This window comes from Eptatretus burgeri, chromosome 1 (genome assembly GCF_056783735.1).
Source record: "Eptatretus burgeri isolate ZD-2024b chromosome 1, Ebu_testis_v1, whole genome shotgun sequence".
Taxonomy (NCBI): domain Eukaryota; kingdom Metazoa; phylum Chordata; class Myxini; order Myxiniformes; family Myxinidae; genus Eptatretus; species Eptatretus burgeri.
Window position 1 is genome coordinate 150,409,884 of NC_140961.1, and position 13,772 is coordinate 150,423,655.

Here is a 13,772-nt window from a genome sequence, read left to right on the forward strand (position 1 = left end):
CGTCGTGGGTCAGGGTCAGGTGTCTGATCAAAGTGGGGTTGCATCAAAGCGGAATGTCTTGGTACCCGATCATCACTGCCAGCAGTTACAAAGTGACAGTTCTCGTAATGTCTCTTATTAATTACATAGCACACCAGTACACATAACACCACATTAAACAAGTCCTAGTGAGGGTCTGCCATCTTGGATTGCTCTTTTTCTTGTTTAAAAATGGAACAAAAATTGTCGTTATGTGATGGTTCTGGAAACACCCCCCCCCCCCCGCCGCCACCCAAACTCCCTGTAAAACTCAATAACGTTTGGACATTCCCCACCCCACACTCCACTCTAAACCCCAACCCCCTCATGTTACATATGTAATATTTGAATGCCCCCTTAGGCAAGACATTTTAAGAGGTCTGAGATATCAATGAATATTGTAAGAAATTAATTATATCTCACCTGTAATTGAATATTTCTGTGATAGTGACCAGAAACCATGTGAAAATAAAAAAAATGGTTGCCAAGATTACTGACTCCACTCACTATGATATCTCACTGAATTTTAAAATGGAATTCCCGTTTCTACCAACAATAAACACTGCAAAAAAATTGGTCATTTGAGGTGAGACATCTGTGATTAAATTAAGAAAAAAAAAAATCAAATCACTGTTCACCTGTTTTTTTAAAAAAATTATGGGATTGTATATTTGGAGTGTATATTTCGTAAAGTTAGCTCAGGTGGTAACCTTTTTTCTTCAAACTCTTCTTTCATCCTTAAGAGTTGTTGCATTCGATGAGCACTAAAATTAGCTTTAAATCGATGTATGGGTTGTGTTTGTACTATTTTCGGTTTTTGAATGATTAGCACATTTGAGAGCTCACGTGACTTCTTCGCCGATCTTACTGATCATGGTAACGTCTTAACTTACAGTTATTTTTTCACATTTGATGCCACATTAGATGACAGAGGTCATTGTCTCACAAAGCGTATGTTTTTTGGTTGAAATCTGAAAGAAAATGGTCTTATAATGCAGCATTGTGAATCATATCTCCCCTTGCGGAGATGATGACAGGTGGTAGCTTGTGTGTTTATGTCATAAATTGTAGGAAAATGACTGTTTTATACCCCTATTTAGGTGCATCATGGTGAACAATGTGATCTTATAAAGTTTTGTGGTGATTAACCTTGGGAGCTCAGAGGAGTCGGGTCACAAGCAAACAACCAAACAAAATTTCACTTTTATATGTTTAGATATATTCACAAAGGTACCCAGCTTTGCCAGGCAATGCTGGATCTCTCCTACCACCCCTTACGCTCCCTCCTCCAACCCATTCCACTCCCTCCTCCCACTTCAACCACCTCCCCCTCCATCCTTCCACCCCCTCCCACCCCACCCCTCCCTCAGGACTCCCACCAAACCCCTTCCCTTGCATCTACCCACCCAATCCTCCCTCTGTACTCCCACCCCACCACTTCCTTCGGATTCCCACCAACCCTTTCTGCTTCCTCCTCCCACAAAGGAATTTTTGCAGGTTGTACATTTGGAGAAGTTAGCTAAGATGGTAACCTTTTTCCGACAAACTATTATTTCACTGTTGAGAGTTATGTCATTAAATAAGCAGTAAAATTACCTTTAAATCAACGTATAGGGTATGTTTGTACTATATTAGGTTTTTCAATAATTTACGCATTTGAGAGGTCACATGACGACTTCTTTGCCAAACTTACCGATCAATGTAATGTCTTATTCAGCAGTTATTTTTCACATGCAATCGCATATTTGTGTCACTGAGACTGAATAAAGCATTTTTAATAAGGTTTGAGAAAAACAAATAATTAAAATAAAACCTGCTTTTGATTCCTTCCAACCTCTAACGTACCATGTTGCCTCTAACTTACCATGTATCATGTTGAAATCTGCCCCCGAGGGACAAATTCATCGATGTGGCCAAAACATATCATGCTATAGATGTTTATCCTCATTATGAAGGAATTAATTTTTGGTGGGTTCAGTTATCAAGTTTCTGGTAGAGCACTCACCAAGTGGCATAAGCACTCAAGCAAGCACTCAATTCAAAACTGTGGATAAGTATCAGCTGGTTTGGCAAGCACAAGCAAACTGCTTGGTTACTGTACACATCCCTGGATGCCTCGACAGCAGACAGCACATCCAAAACGATAACAAAAGGCCAGAATGATGACTATTTTCCTTCTAAATGAAAACATACCAGTTAAATTTTCAACATGCTTAGAGAAACACCTCAACACTGATGACTCGAGCATTTCACTCAGGCCAACTGGCAGGGACTTCAATCGGCCATCAAACTTCAAGACTGGTCTCCCATTTCCACTTTCTCCAACATCAACTCATCCTGGAAATTCTTTCAAACAAATTTGCTCTTTCTCTCATGCACAGATTTATCCTTTATCATCTTCAGTGGTCCTACCCTTCATCCCCTCCATGGTACACCAATGCTGGTGACGAGGTTGTTGTTCTGAAACAATTTGCCTTTGCCTCATGGTATTCAAATACGTCTAAAGGCAATTTCATTTCTTTCCACAAAGCATAGAACAAATATGTTTCTACCCTCAGAAGAGCCAGGAAACAATATCTTTCAAATCTCAAGTCTGAACTATCAAACCTGTCTCCTTCCTCCAAATCCTTGTAGTGTATAGTTAAGTCTGTTTCTGGTGTATGTCCCCACTCCATCCCCTCCCTCACCTCAAATTGTTGTACAGCTGAAAATGCATGTGAAAAGGCTGACTGCCTAAACTCTGTGTTTGCTTCTAAATCTTGTGTCCCAAACTCATCGCTTTCTGTACCCACCTCACCAAGTCACACCCAGATGTTGCTGAACTCTGTCCTTTTCTGCTGACAAAGTGGAGAGTTTACTGTCAAACCTCGACTCAGTGTCTGCAACCGAATCAAATAGCATCAGCCTACATATCCGAAAAGCCTGCTCTTCTGATCTTGATCACACTCTTTCTGATGTATTCAACCTCTCATTTGCTTAAGGTCTTCTGTTATCTGCTGGAAAATCAGCAAGTATTACTGCCCTGCATACAAAGGTGCAAAAGCATATCCCTGCAACTGCAGACCAATCAGCCTTCTCCCAATCATCAGCAAGGTTCTGGAATCCATCATCGCTTCCAATTTTAAATCCGTCCTTTTCTCCAATGGCCTGATTTCCGATCATCAATTTGGATTCAGGCCAGGATACTCTGCCCTGGAAATGCTGCTTCTGCTTTCCCAACAATGGAAGGATGCCCTCAATTCCAGCTGACATCAGAGCCATCTCCCAAGACTTATCGTGAGCTTTCGATATGGTCTGGCACCCCACACTGCTCAATAAACTCTTCTTATTGTGCTGCAGGCAATCTCCACTCTTGGGTCATGGACTTCCTGTCCTGTCACAGTAAATGTCGGGCTATTAATGGAATTATCTCATCACCTCTTCCTGTCCAGGCAGGAGTTCCTCAATGCAGTGTTCTTGGCCCTGTGCTTTTTCTGGTTTTCATCAATGATCTCTCCGACTCTTTTGAAAATCGTCTTTCTCTCTTTGCTGATGACTCCACCCTCTGCAATACCATTTCTCATCCCTCTGATCATCAGTCAGCAGCCTTTTCACTCTCTGAAGAATTGGATAAAATCACAAGCTGGTCATACACTTGGAACATGTCTTCCAAGCCTGACAAATCTGACACTCTCACTCTGTATCGCCAAAAGTAACGTCTGGACCCCCCCCCCAAAAAAAAAACTTTCTCAACAATCCTCTTGAAGATGTCTTGTCAATCAAGCTTTTAGGTCTTACTATCTGCCATGATCGTTCCTGGGGAAGTCACATTCAAAGCTGACCGCCAGAACCACTCACCATCTGCGCATCCTTCATTGTGCAAAGTCCTTCCTTCGAACACCTGAGCTCTTAACCACATAAAAAGCTTTTATCTGCAGCCTGATGGAGCACTGCTCTCCTCTCCAGTCTGATGCTCTGCTTTCCACCTTTCTCGGATTCATGCTGTGGAAACCAAGGCGTTTAGGATCATTGGTATCCCCCATGATGAAGCTGTCTTTTGGTCTCTCAGTCTCTCACAGGTCGGTGGTCTTTCTGTCTTCTGTCGTCTCCTCCCCGGCCTTGCATCCCCTGCTCTATCTGTGTTCTGCCCCGACCCCCCCCCCCAATCCCATATCTCCGCAGGGAGCTCAAAATCCACCAGCAGCCCCATGTTGATGAAACTGCTAAAATCAAGAATTACTGCTCACCTTCACTCTTTCATTCCTTTGTCTTCCCACCTCTGGAACAAACTCTCACACTCTCTTCATTCCACTCTTCCCTCAAGGTCTTTTGAACAGCTGTTCACAGTCATCTCCTATCTTCCCCCATCCAAAGCCATTATCTTTTCTATCCCTATTAATCCACCTCAAACCCACCTCCTTATATTTCCCTGCTTTCCTTCCTGATAGTCTCTGTGGTGTCGATGTTGTTTACCCTGTGTACCCTGCCCAATCACTTTCCTTTCCATAGATCTCCGAATGTCTCTGTCCCCCACTTTATTGTGCTTCCCTGTCTTGCTCCTCTTGTCTCCTGCTCCCTTTGTTTGATATTCTGATGTTAGCTCTTATCCGAGCCACGACATTGTATACAAAAAAAATGTAAATAAACTCAGAAGTAATGTTGAGTGTACGAAAGTGTATGTGTTCATAATAACTTCAAAAGGAACAAATTTTTTTAAAGAAAAACAACTCTCGTGAATTTCCCCGGCCACCCGACAAATCAATTACCTTTATGTATTTTATAATTTGAATATGGAGAAATAGCCATCATAGCCTTGCTTAAATCAATACTCTTAGTTATACGCCTCGCAAATGAGTTTAAATTTTCAGATTTCATTCCAGATTTTGAAACATTTAATCGAGTTCCGATCCTCAAATCTCAACACAGATTTCGATTATATACTTCAACGAGCAGAGGAACCTGCATTTTGTGCGGATGGGTGAGAGGATTCCAACGACATGCAATATGATGGGGTTGCTACCAGTGCGGCCGACTCTATCGAGGGACAGACATACAGAGACAGAAAATACAACAAATATATATATATATATATATATATATATATATATATATATATATATATATATATATATATATATATATATATATATATATATATATACATACAAATGAAACAACACATCGTCTTCATAAAATCCTCCAAAGTCATAAACAAAAAAATGCAGATAAAATGTGAATAAGTTAGATAAATGGAGAATATCAGATGTTTTTCAGTTACATAAGTAATCATACCTTTTGCCTAATTAACCCCAAATCACTGCAGGTGAAAATGATTTGGTTAAAAGGTTACCAAATATGAGAAGAATGATTCACCTGCTAATGATCAGTGGTTTAACATAAAAATTTAGCTCCCACAATTATCTAAGGAGTTAAAGAAGTCAGACATAAAGTGGAGGAGAAGCACCATTCAGGAGGGTTATATGAAGATTTCAAAGTCTCTCATTTTCTCTTTGCCTGGTGTTGGCTTAATGGTTAGGGTGGTGTGCTTGGGATCCTTGCTTCCTGAGTTTAAACCCCCCTCAGCTGTTGAATTAATTCCAGGTGGGTTCGACTCTGCCTATCATTCTGCTGAGGTCGGCAAAATGAGTACCAGCTTGCTGGTGTCCTGTGTCAGAGTGGCGACCCGTCAGGATTGTGCCCGACAGCCAACGAGACTGCTTCGGCAGCGCAAACGCTATGCACAGAGTATGGTCATAATGAATGGATGGATGGATGAATTATCCCTTTGAGTTCAGGGAAATCCATCATTAAGAAGTGGAAGACATATCATACCACCCAGACTCAACCCAGATCAGGTCAAGCAGGAAACTAGTTGAGGATGTCACTGTAAATCTAATAATGACTGAAAGATCTTCAAGGCCCCATGCCCGAGATGGGGATCAGTGTTCATAAATCAAAAATATCCTGTTCCCTTCACAAAGCTGGCCACGATGGACAGGTGGCAAGAACGAAGTGATTACTGAAAAAGCTGTATCTATAAGCTCGTATGGAGTTTGTCAAAAAGCATCTTTATGATTGATGCTGCAGGTATGTGGAGAAAAGTTTTGTGGTCAGACGAGACAAAAATTGAACATTTTCGTCTAAATTCAAATCGTCACTGGTATGTCTCACATTAGCCTAACACCACACATAATCCAGTGAACACAATCGCCACTGTATCGCATGTTGAAGGTAGCATCATGTCATGGGACTGCTTAACATCAGCAGGAACTTACAAGCTTGTCAGGATAGAAGGGACAATGGGCATTGAAGAGTGCAGGAGAATCCTTGATGAAAACCTGTTTGAGTCAGCCATCAATCTGAAACTGCGTAAGAGATTCACATTTCATCAGGACAATGATCCGAAGGTCAAAGCTAAAGCCACACTGGAGAGGCTGAATAAGAAAAAAATATATGTTCTTGAGTCGCTCAGTCAAAGTCCCGACTTGAACCCAATTGAACATTTATGGGGAGATTTGAAGATTGCATCCATCGACAATCCCAATCCAACTTGGCAAAACTAGAACAATTTTCACGTGAAGAATGGGCAATGGTTTTACCATCTCAATGTGCAAATCTGGTGGAGACCTTTCCAAAGACTCATCACAGTCATTCCTGCAAAAGGTGCTTCCACCAAGTACTGACCAAAGGGACTGAATAATATTGCAGCCAGTGAATTTTGATTTGTGTATGTTTTTTGCAGGTATTCTTGACATGTAACCTCCTTCAACTCGAATAGTGTTTAGTTTGGTCTCTTCAGTTATGAATTAAAAAGTTCATTTGGAAAAATATTTTATGCATGATTCGTAATTCATATAAATGTGGCATTATTGGGAGGGGGTGGATACTTTTGCAGTTCACTGTATATATAGACTATTGTGGATCGGCTTTCTTCACCACACATATTTGCAGAGGCACAGGCTTATTTTAACTGAACATAATGACAGCACATGAGTTGCTGAGTTGTCATGGTTTAACCTGATAATAATACAAACAATTATTTTGTACAAATTTATTTGTGACTCTCGGGGGAATACAGCGTTGCCGTGCAATGCCGGGACCTCCTACCACCCCTTCCTCTCCTTCATCCCATCATTTCCTCCCCCTCCCTCCGGACTCCTACACCACAATGCAGTATTCATAACTCGTGAAAACCTGTGGCTTTACCATGGAAAGTATTATTGAAAATTATGTTTTTATGCAAGATTAATTTTGCCAATGTTGACATTTATTGTGCTTGAGGCCCATCACCAAAGAGCTAGATGTCTCAATAGGGGAGCTCTTTTCAAAGCATAGTTGGCCAGAAGCAGTATTCATCACGTTTCATAAAATGTAATCATGCTGGCTTCAGCTCAAAGGTAGCAGGTGTGTTGGCTGGGGAATAGGGACCATCGAGATGGCAGGCCCTAACGCAACAGAACCCACTTTTGCAGCAGGTTCTGTACATTTTAAAAATCGTCGGATAATTTAGTCTGAAAATTTTTCGACGACAAAGTTTCATTGTACACTGTAGTTTTATGATCTACCTTCCAAGTTTCGGCCAAACACCTTCAAGGACTGTCCTTTTGCCTTGTTCATTGACATGGCAAAACTGAGTTTGATGGGAAATTGGATACGCTTGAATTCAAAGGGCAAACCTAAGGGAAATATTGGAATCCTTGTCAGGAACACATCCTCTCCTTTAAAGCTTCCATCAGTGCTGGTATACTCCAACACATGTGGTAGCATTTGTTTAACAATGAGCATTGGTGCCGTTGCATAACATTAGTGGATCAAGATTTCTTGGTAGCATGATTGCAGTTACAATTTTTAGCACTAAGTTGTGAGGTGAGACACCAGGCAGCTCCAACAAGTTCTGGAATTCTACAGGATAGAGAACTGCTTGCTCAGAGTCAAGGATGGAATCAATTGACTTGTTTGACTTTGCATCAGCAGGGAACATTTGAAGAAGTTTATTGTTGATGACATCCACAGCATCATTTTTGGATGCAAATAAGGCTCACTCACTCACACAGCCAGTATAAGTTTTTGTAGTGCTCCTGCATGTTTGGGAAAACTTTCTCCTCTAGGGCTTCTGCAGATGAGGAAAGTTTTATTTTTTTTTTTGAAGGCCAAAATGGCCATCTGAGGGATCTGCTGCAATCTGTCCATTTCAAATTTAAAGAAAGACATGAGCAAAGTTTCCAGCCTCTTGATCAGCATTTAAGTGAACCCTCATGTTGGTTTTCAAATTCAGCTTTTGCACATGAAAACTTGACACATCCATTAAGTTAATCTGCTTTTGTACCCCTTGGGCCCAAATGTGACACCACCCATGACTCTGTTGTTTCCATGGAGATCTTGCATTGTTGTGATGATGGCTTCAAATGCTGCTTTGCGGGACATAGTGCATTCATCCCAGACAATAAAGTGACAGTCAGTCAGAACTTTAACCAATGCAGTTCCTCGAGATATAATACAAGCAGGTGATTCATTACTTCATAAATCTAGGGAAAGTTTGAAGGCCGAGTGAACTGTTCTACCTCCAGACAACAAGGTCGCTGCAATGCCAGATGACACACTGCCAATAAAATCTTTTCTCTTTGTCAGAGGTTGGCCAACATAAGATTCAAGAGAAGAGTCTTTCAGTTCCACCAGGAGCATCATGGAAAAACATTCTCCCGTTTTTTGATGTCATGTCTTTCAGAATCTCCTCATATGCAAGTTTTTGTTCAGTGGTTAATTTTGGCTCATGTTACTCAATGTAGTGGAGTAAATCCAAGATGTTGTAAGAGGTTTCATGCAAGATATCTTGAGCAATGGAGTTTTGTTGTTCTCTGACTGGAGATGGGAGACCAATGGTTTTAAGGTCTTTGCCTCCTAAAGAGAGAAAATTGTCCACAATTAGGATCAGTGTTTGATTGAATATGGCATCTGTGTAGATGACCTCAATGCAAGGATTTTGCCTTTGAGCATTTTCAAGAATGTCTTCACTCAGACTCTCTTTGTGCTTTTCCCATAGGTGCACTGTGTTGGAAGGAGCACATGCTTGAAGGATGATGCAGAAAGTCTTCTCAAGTGAGGAGAAGATGGGATCACATTTGCCTCTGTTGGAGCATCATCCATGTGCTTGTCATCTTAAAGAAGCCCACGCAAGAAGCAAGCCTTATGGAAGTTTTGACACACTGTCATTGAATGTTTTCAGATCATCTAATGATTTTGGTCCATGAACAACATGAAGCAGCATCCGTAAAAGTAACATTCTTGAATGTTGGGATGGACTGTGTAGACTCTTCCAAGGGCATCAGAGGCTGTATTTCAAGGCATGTATTTTCGAAGTATTGTTTGCTGTCCAAGTATAATGAGTTGGTATCTGGGGATACAACAATGTAGCTGCAAATTGAACCTCCTAGCACAATTTTAAGAAGGGAGTTAGGGTTGTTTCCTATGGGTGTTGGACCTGTCGCTGCACATTTTCTTCAGTGAAGTGAACAGGTTGACCATTTTCCAAATGAACAGCAAGATGGACCACAGCAGAATGTCTCTCATGAAAAGGAAACTTCAGGATTCTCCAAATAGCCTCATTGCTGCTGATGTATCAGGCCAATTGGAAATTTGTAACTTCATTGTGCTAAACACCCTCTAGCTGAAGTCCAAAACCAGACATGTTTGAATCCTTGTTCACATGTTTACCCACGTACTTGATGGATTTGACAGAGTTTCATAATTCAACATTGATGTGGGCTTTGAAGATCTTAGAGAGCAAAGGACAGCAAGGCATTATCCAGCGGTTGTCATCCTTAATTTTTTTATGCCGAGAGGATTTTATGTTTGCCTCAAATCATACATTACCTGGCTTTCTGTGGTGGTAAAGAGGGTAGTCATCATGTGGAGTCTGTGTCTCTTGGAGGAATTTTCTTGGACACTTTTTGGTACATTTGCAATCTTGCACGCAGGGCACGTTTGGATTTGCTTCACCACAGGGGCCATGAACCATCTGTCTGCACACCACGTAATGAAGCACAGTCATCAATGTGAGTACTGATGGTTGCATCAATTTCATCGGAATGAACTTTCATCACCAGCTAAAGCAAAATTTGAGTGCATGGGAGACCCTGCTTCTGCCACTCTATAGTGTATAGGTGACAGTGTATGGTTCCAAAAACTTGTTATTTGGTGATTAACTTCATGAGCTGTATAAGCTTCTGCTTGAAGACCTTTGCAATCAAGTCATATCAGCCATTTGGTTTCTGGTTATGGTAAAGCTCTTGTTGATCTCACTGCATGAGGGATTGCAGGTGAAGGTAATGAAGAGGTCACATCTTCCATTGTGTCTCACACAAGTCATGGCATCCTGTGTGTGCTCATGCATATATATTGGGCAACCCATAAAGCTTTAAGGCAGTATCACCATTGGCCAAGGTTGTTGACATCACTATCTGCATTGATTGCATCTTGCAAGTGGGCATAAGACCCTAGGAGTTTTCTGGTTCAGTAGAATGTAACAAAGTCACTCACAATTTTAGCATGCATGTCAACTATGTACTGATGGAACAGGGCTGCACATTTGAGTCGATGTTTGACACCCTTTCTGACAATTATGCAGTCGGCATATAAATAATTTGAGGACACCTTGTCGTTAGCAAATGACAGTCCAAGCTGTTTAATTTCGTTGTTAAATTCGAAAGTGATAGCCATCTTTCCTTGTCATAGGATAATTGGATATTGTAGTGTGTCAGAGGATTTGATGATCTCTGAGATGCAGTGAACAGAACTGTCCTGGAACTAGAGTACAATGTTTCTGTTTCCATGGGCTTCTCCAACCTAAAGGGCAGCAACCTCATTGTATGTTGTTTCATTGAATCATCTTGAATGCTCCCCTATGGGTACCTTGTCAGCATGAATGATGATTTTTTTTTTTTTACTCTGGAGAGGTCATTTGCTGACCATCACATTTGAAGCTCCTCATCAGTTCATTTTCTCAGTGCAACTCTTCTTGAAGAATAAGAACAGCTTGAGGTTTTACCAGAGGAATATTGATACATCACTGGATGCATTGCTCATTTGCATATCCAATTTGGTTTCCTTTGGGTTCCTCTCCTGGTAAGTGATGGACAGATCCAATCCTGCGATAAACTTGACCCTGGATCTTAAAGATCGGAATGAAACATGATTCAAAAATTTATTTGGTAGTTCTAGAATATGTCATTTGAAAGCACAAATTTTACTTTGTGATGTTTTCATTGGTGTTGGGATTCAAGAGTTTCCCAAACAACAGTTCTTTCAAGGACTCAGTAGGCTCCTCCTCAACAGTAGGCTGTTGCAACACAATGCATAAAAGTAACATCAATACATCAGTAGATGGTAGCATACAAACAATTATGCTTGCTGCCAAGTTCACACCAACGAAGAAGAGTACGTGGGGAAGGGCCGAATAGCAGCCATTATGGAGTCCCACAAGCTGTGTGGCAGCCTTCACACTGTTGTCTTATCAGTAAAAGTGGCCCCCCTCTAAAAATTGTAAAAATAGTGAAGCTCACTCCTTTACAGTTGTACAATGCTATTTTAAAAACCATGAGCCTTCAAGAGCAGGCACGACGATTGTGAATCCTGTACAACACTTACCCCAGCATGAAAATGGTGAATGCATTATTTCATTGAGTTATAGTGTTATACAGTAATTATGCTTGGATTAGGCCAGCTGTCCAGTCAACGGGTGGAAGACACAGCTCCGCAAATTAGATATGCTGGCCATTGGCCATGTTATGTGTCATGTGATTGCTGTTAGGCAATTAGTTTGTGTCTCAATTTTTAAATGAAAAAGAGGGTAAAGGAGGCTTTAATATAAATTAATAAGACTAGCCGAAACCCCGTCACAGACGGATTCCGTTCATTCAACCATCCTCACCAGCTCACCCACACTCGCGGGACATGGACTGGACAGGGCGTGCTTTCCCCCTCCTACTCATCCCCCGCCCCTGCCGCATTCCCCCCGCCTCCCATCCCCCGCCTCCCATCCCCCGCCTTCAATTTGCTTACCCCCACCAAAAAATTTAATTACCCAGTCCTGCCACCGCCTCTTCACTCCCCGTCCCCCGTCTCTTGATTCCCCGCCCCACTTGCCCCTGGGCCTCCGCCCCCTGTCCACCCCCTCACACTCAACCCTGCCTAATTCACCCCAGCCCCCGCCCACTCATCCCCCGGCCCATTTTACCCCCTCTCCCCCTTTCAATTTGCCTACCCCCGCCCAAAAATTTGCTTACTTTTGCCCCCTCCTCTTCACTCCCTGCCCCGTCTCTTCATCCCCTGCCCCCGCCTCTTCACTCCTCGCCCCCGTCTCTTCATCCCATACCCCCGCCTCTTCACTCCCTGCCTCCGTCTCTTCATCCCCACCGCCGCCTCTTCACTCCCTGCCCCGGTTTCTTCATCCCCCGCCCCCGCCTCTTGACTCCTCGCCCCCGTCTCAACAAAAAGTGTTTATTCTGCTTCAGAGTTGAAAGCTGACTCTTGCCACTATGTGCGATGCACTCTTTCTGGTACGAAGTCTCTTTCAGTCCAGGTCACAGTACCGAGAAAAACATTACGCGACCGCTAGGAGGAGCACAAAATTGGTCCTTCAGTATTAATATATAGAAGATACAATGTTTCTTGTTACATTTTTTGCGTGAAATTCACATTCTGAGGTAGTCAGCATGTGCAGAAGAGGGTTTTACATTGCAGACGCTATTTTCGAGGAGTGGAATTACACCTCTCAGCGGTCACGGTCTGTTGACAACGGACGTAATGACGTCAGCGAATGACGGATGATGTCATGACATCCTGACGCCTCTCAGCGGTGACGTCACATGTCGCCATGTAAACGAATGTAAAACGAAAAGTGTTTATTCTGCTTCAGAGTTGAAAGCTGACTTTTGCCACTATGTGCGATGCACTCTTACAGGTACGAAGTTTCTTTCAGTCCAGGTCACAGTACCGAGAAAAACGTGACGCGACCGCTAGGAGGAGCACAAAATTGGTCCTTCAGTATTAATATATAGATGGGAAAAGGAGGTTTTCAAGGTTGAGGTGGTGGATGGAAATACCCTGAGAATAATCCCGGTATCGGACCTGTTTTTTGTGCCAAATTTGGTGGTTGCCGGCCTTGTTGTCTTTGCAAAAAGTGCAAACATATAGACAGACAGACGATTAATTATATTTATGTGTGTGCATGGTTAATAGACATACAATATATAAGAAATAGATCACTCCGTAAGAGTACATCACGGTTCCTCAGCAAGGCATTTTTGAACAGGCCAAAACAAAATGGTGGCTTAAACCCATGCGACGGGAAGGTGGGCTGACAAAGGGAAAGGCTGTTTTTGTTTTTCATGATAAGCACATTTTAATTGTCTTCAAAAGGGGTGTCTAAGTTTACTCAAATACCCAATCATAATTCATGCACTTACATGGAGTTCCATCAGTATGCATGCAATGTATGGGGGGGCACAAGGTTTGATGGTTTTGGAGTTTTATAGGAGATACACACACACACACACACACACACCTATTATTATGGAAGGTTAAAAAATGTATATATATATATATATATATATATATATATATATATATATATATATATATATATATATATATATATATATATATATATATATATATATATATATATATATATATATTGTTTATTTTCTTACCTGACTCTTGCCACCATTCCATTTCAGAGCACTTTCGCTCACTTTGAGCTTTTGAAATGGGAGTGA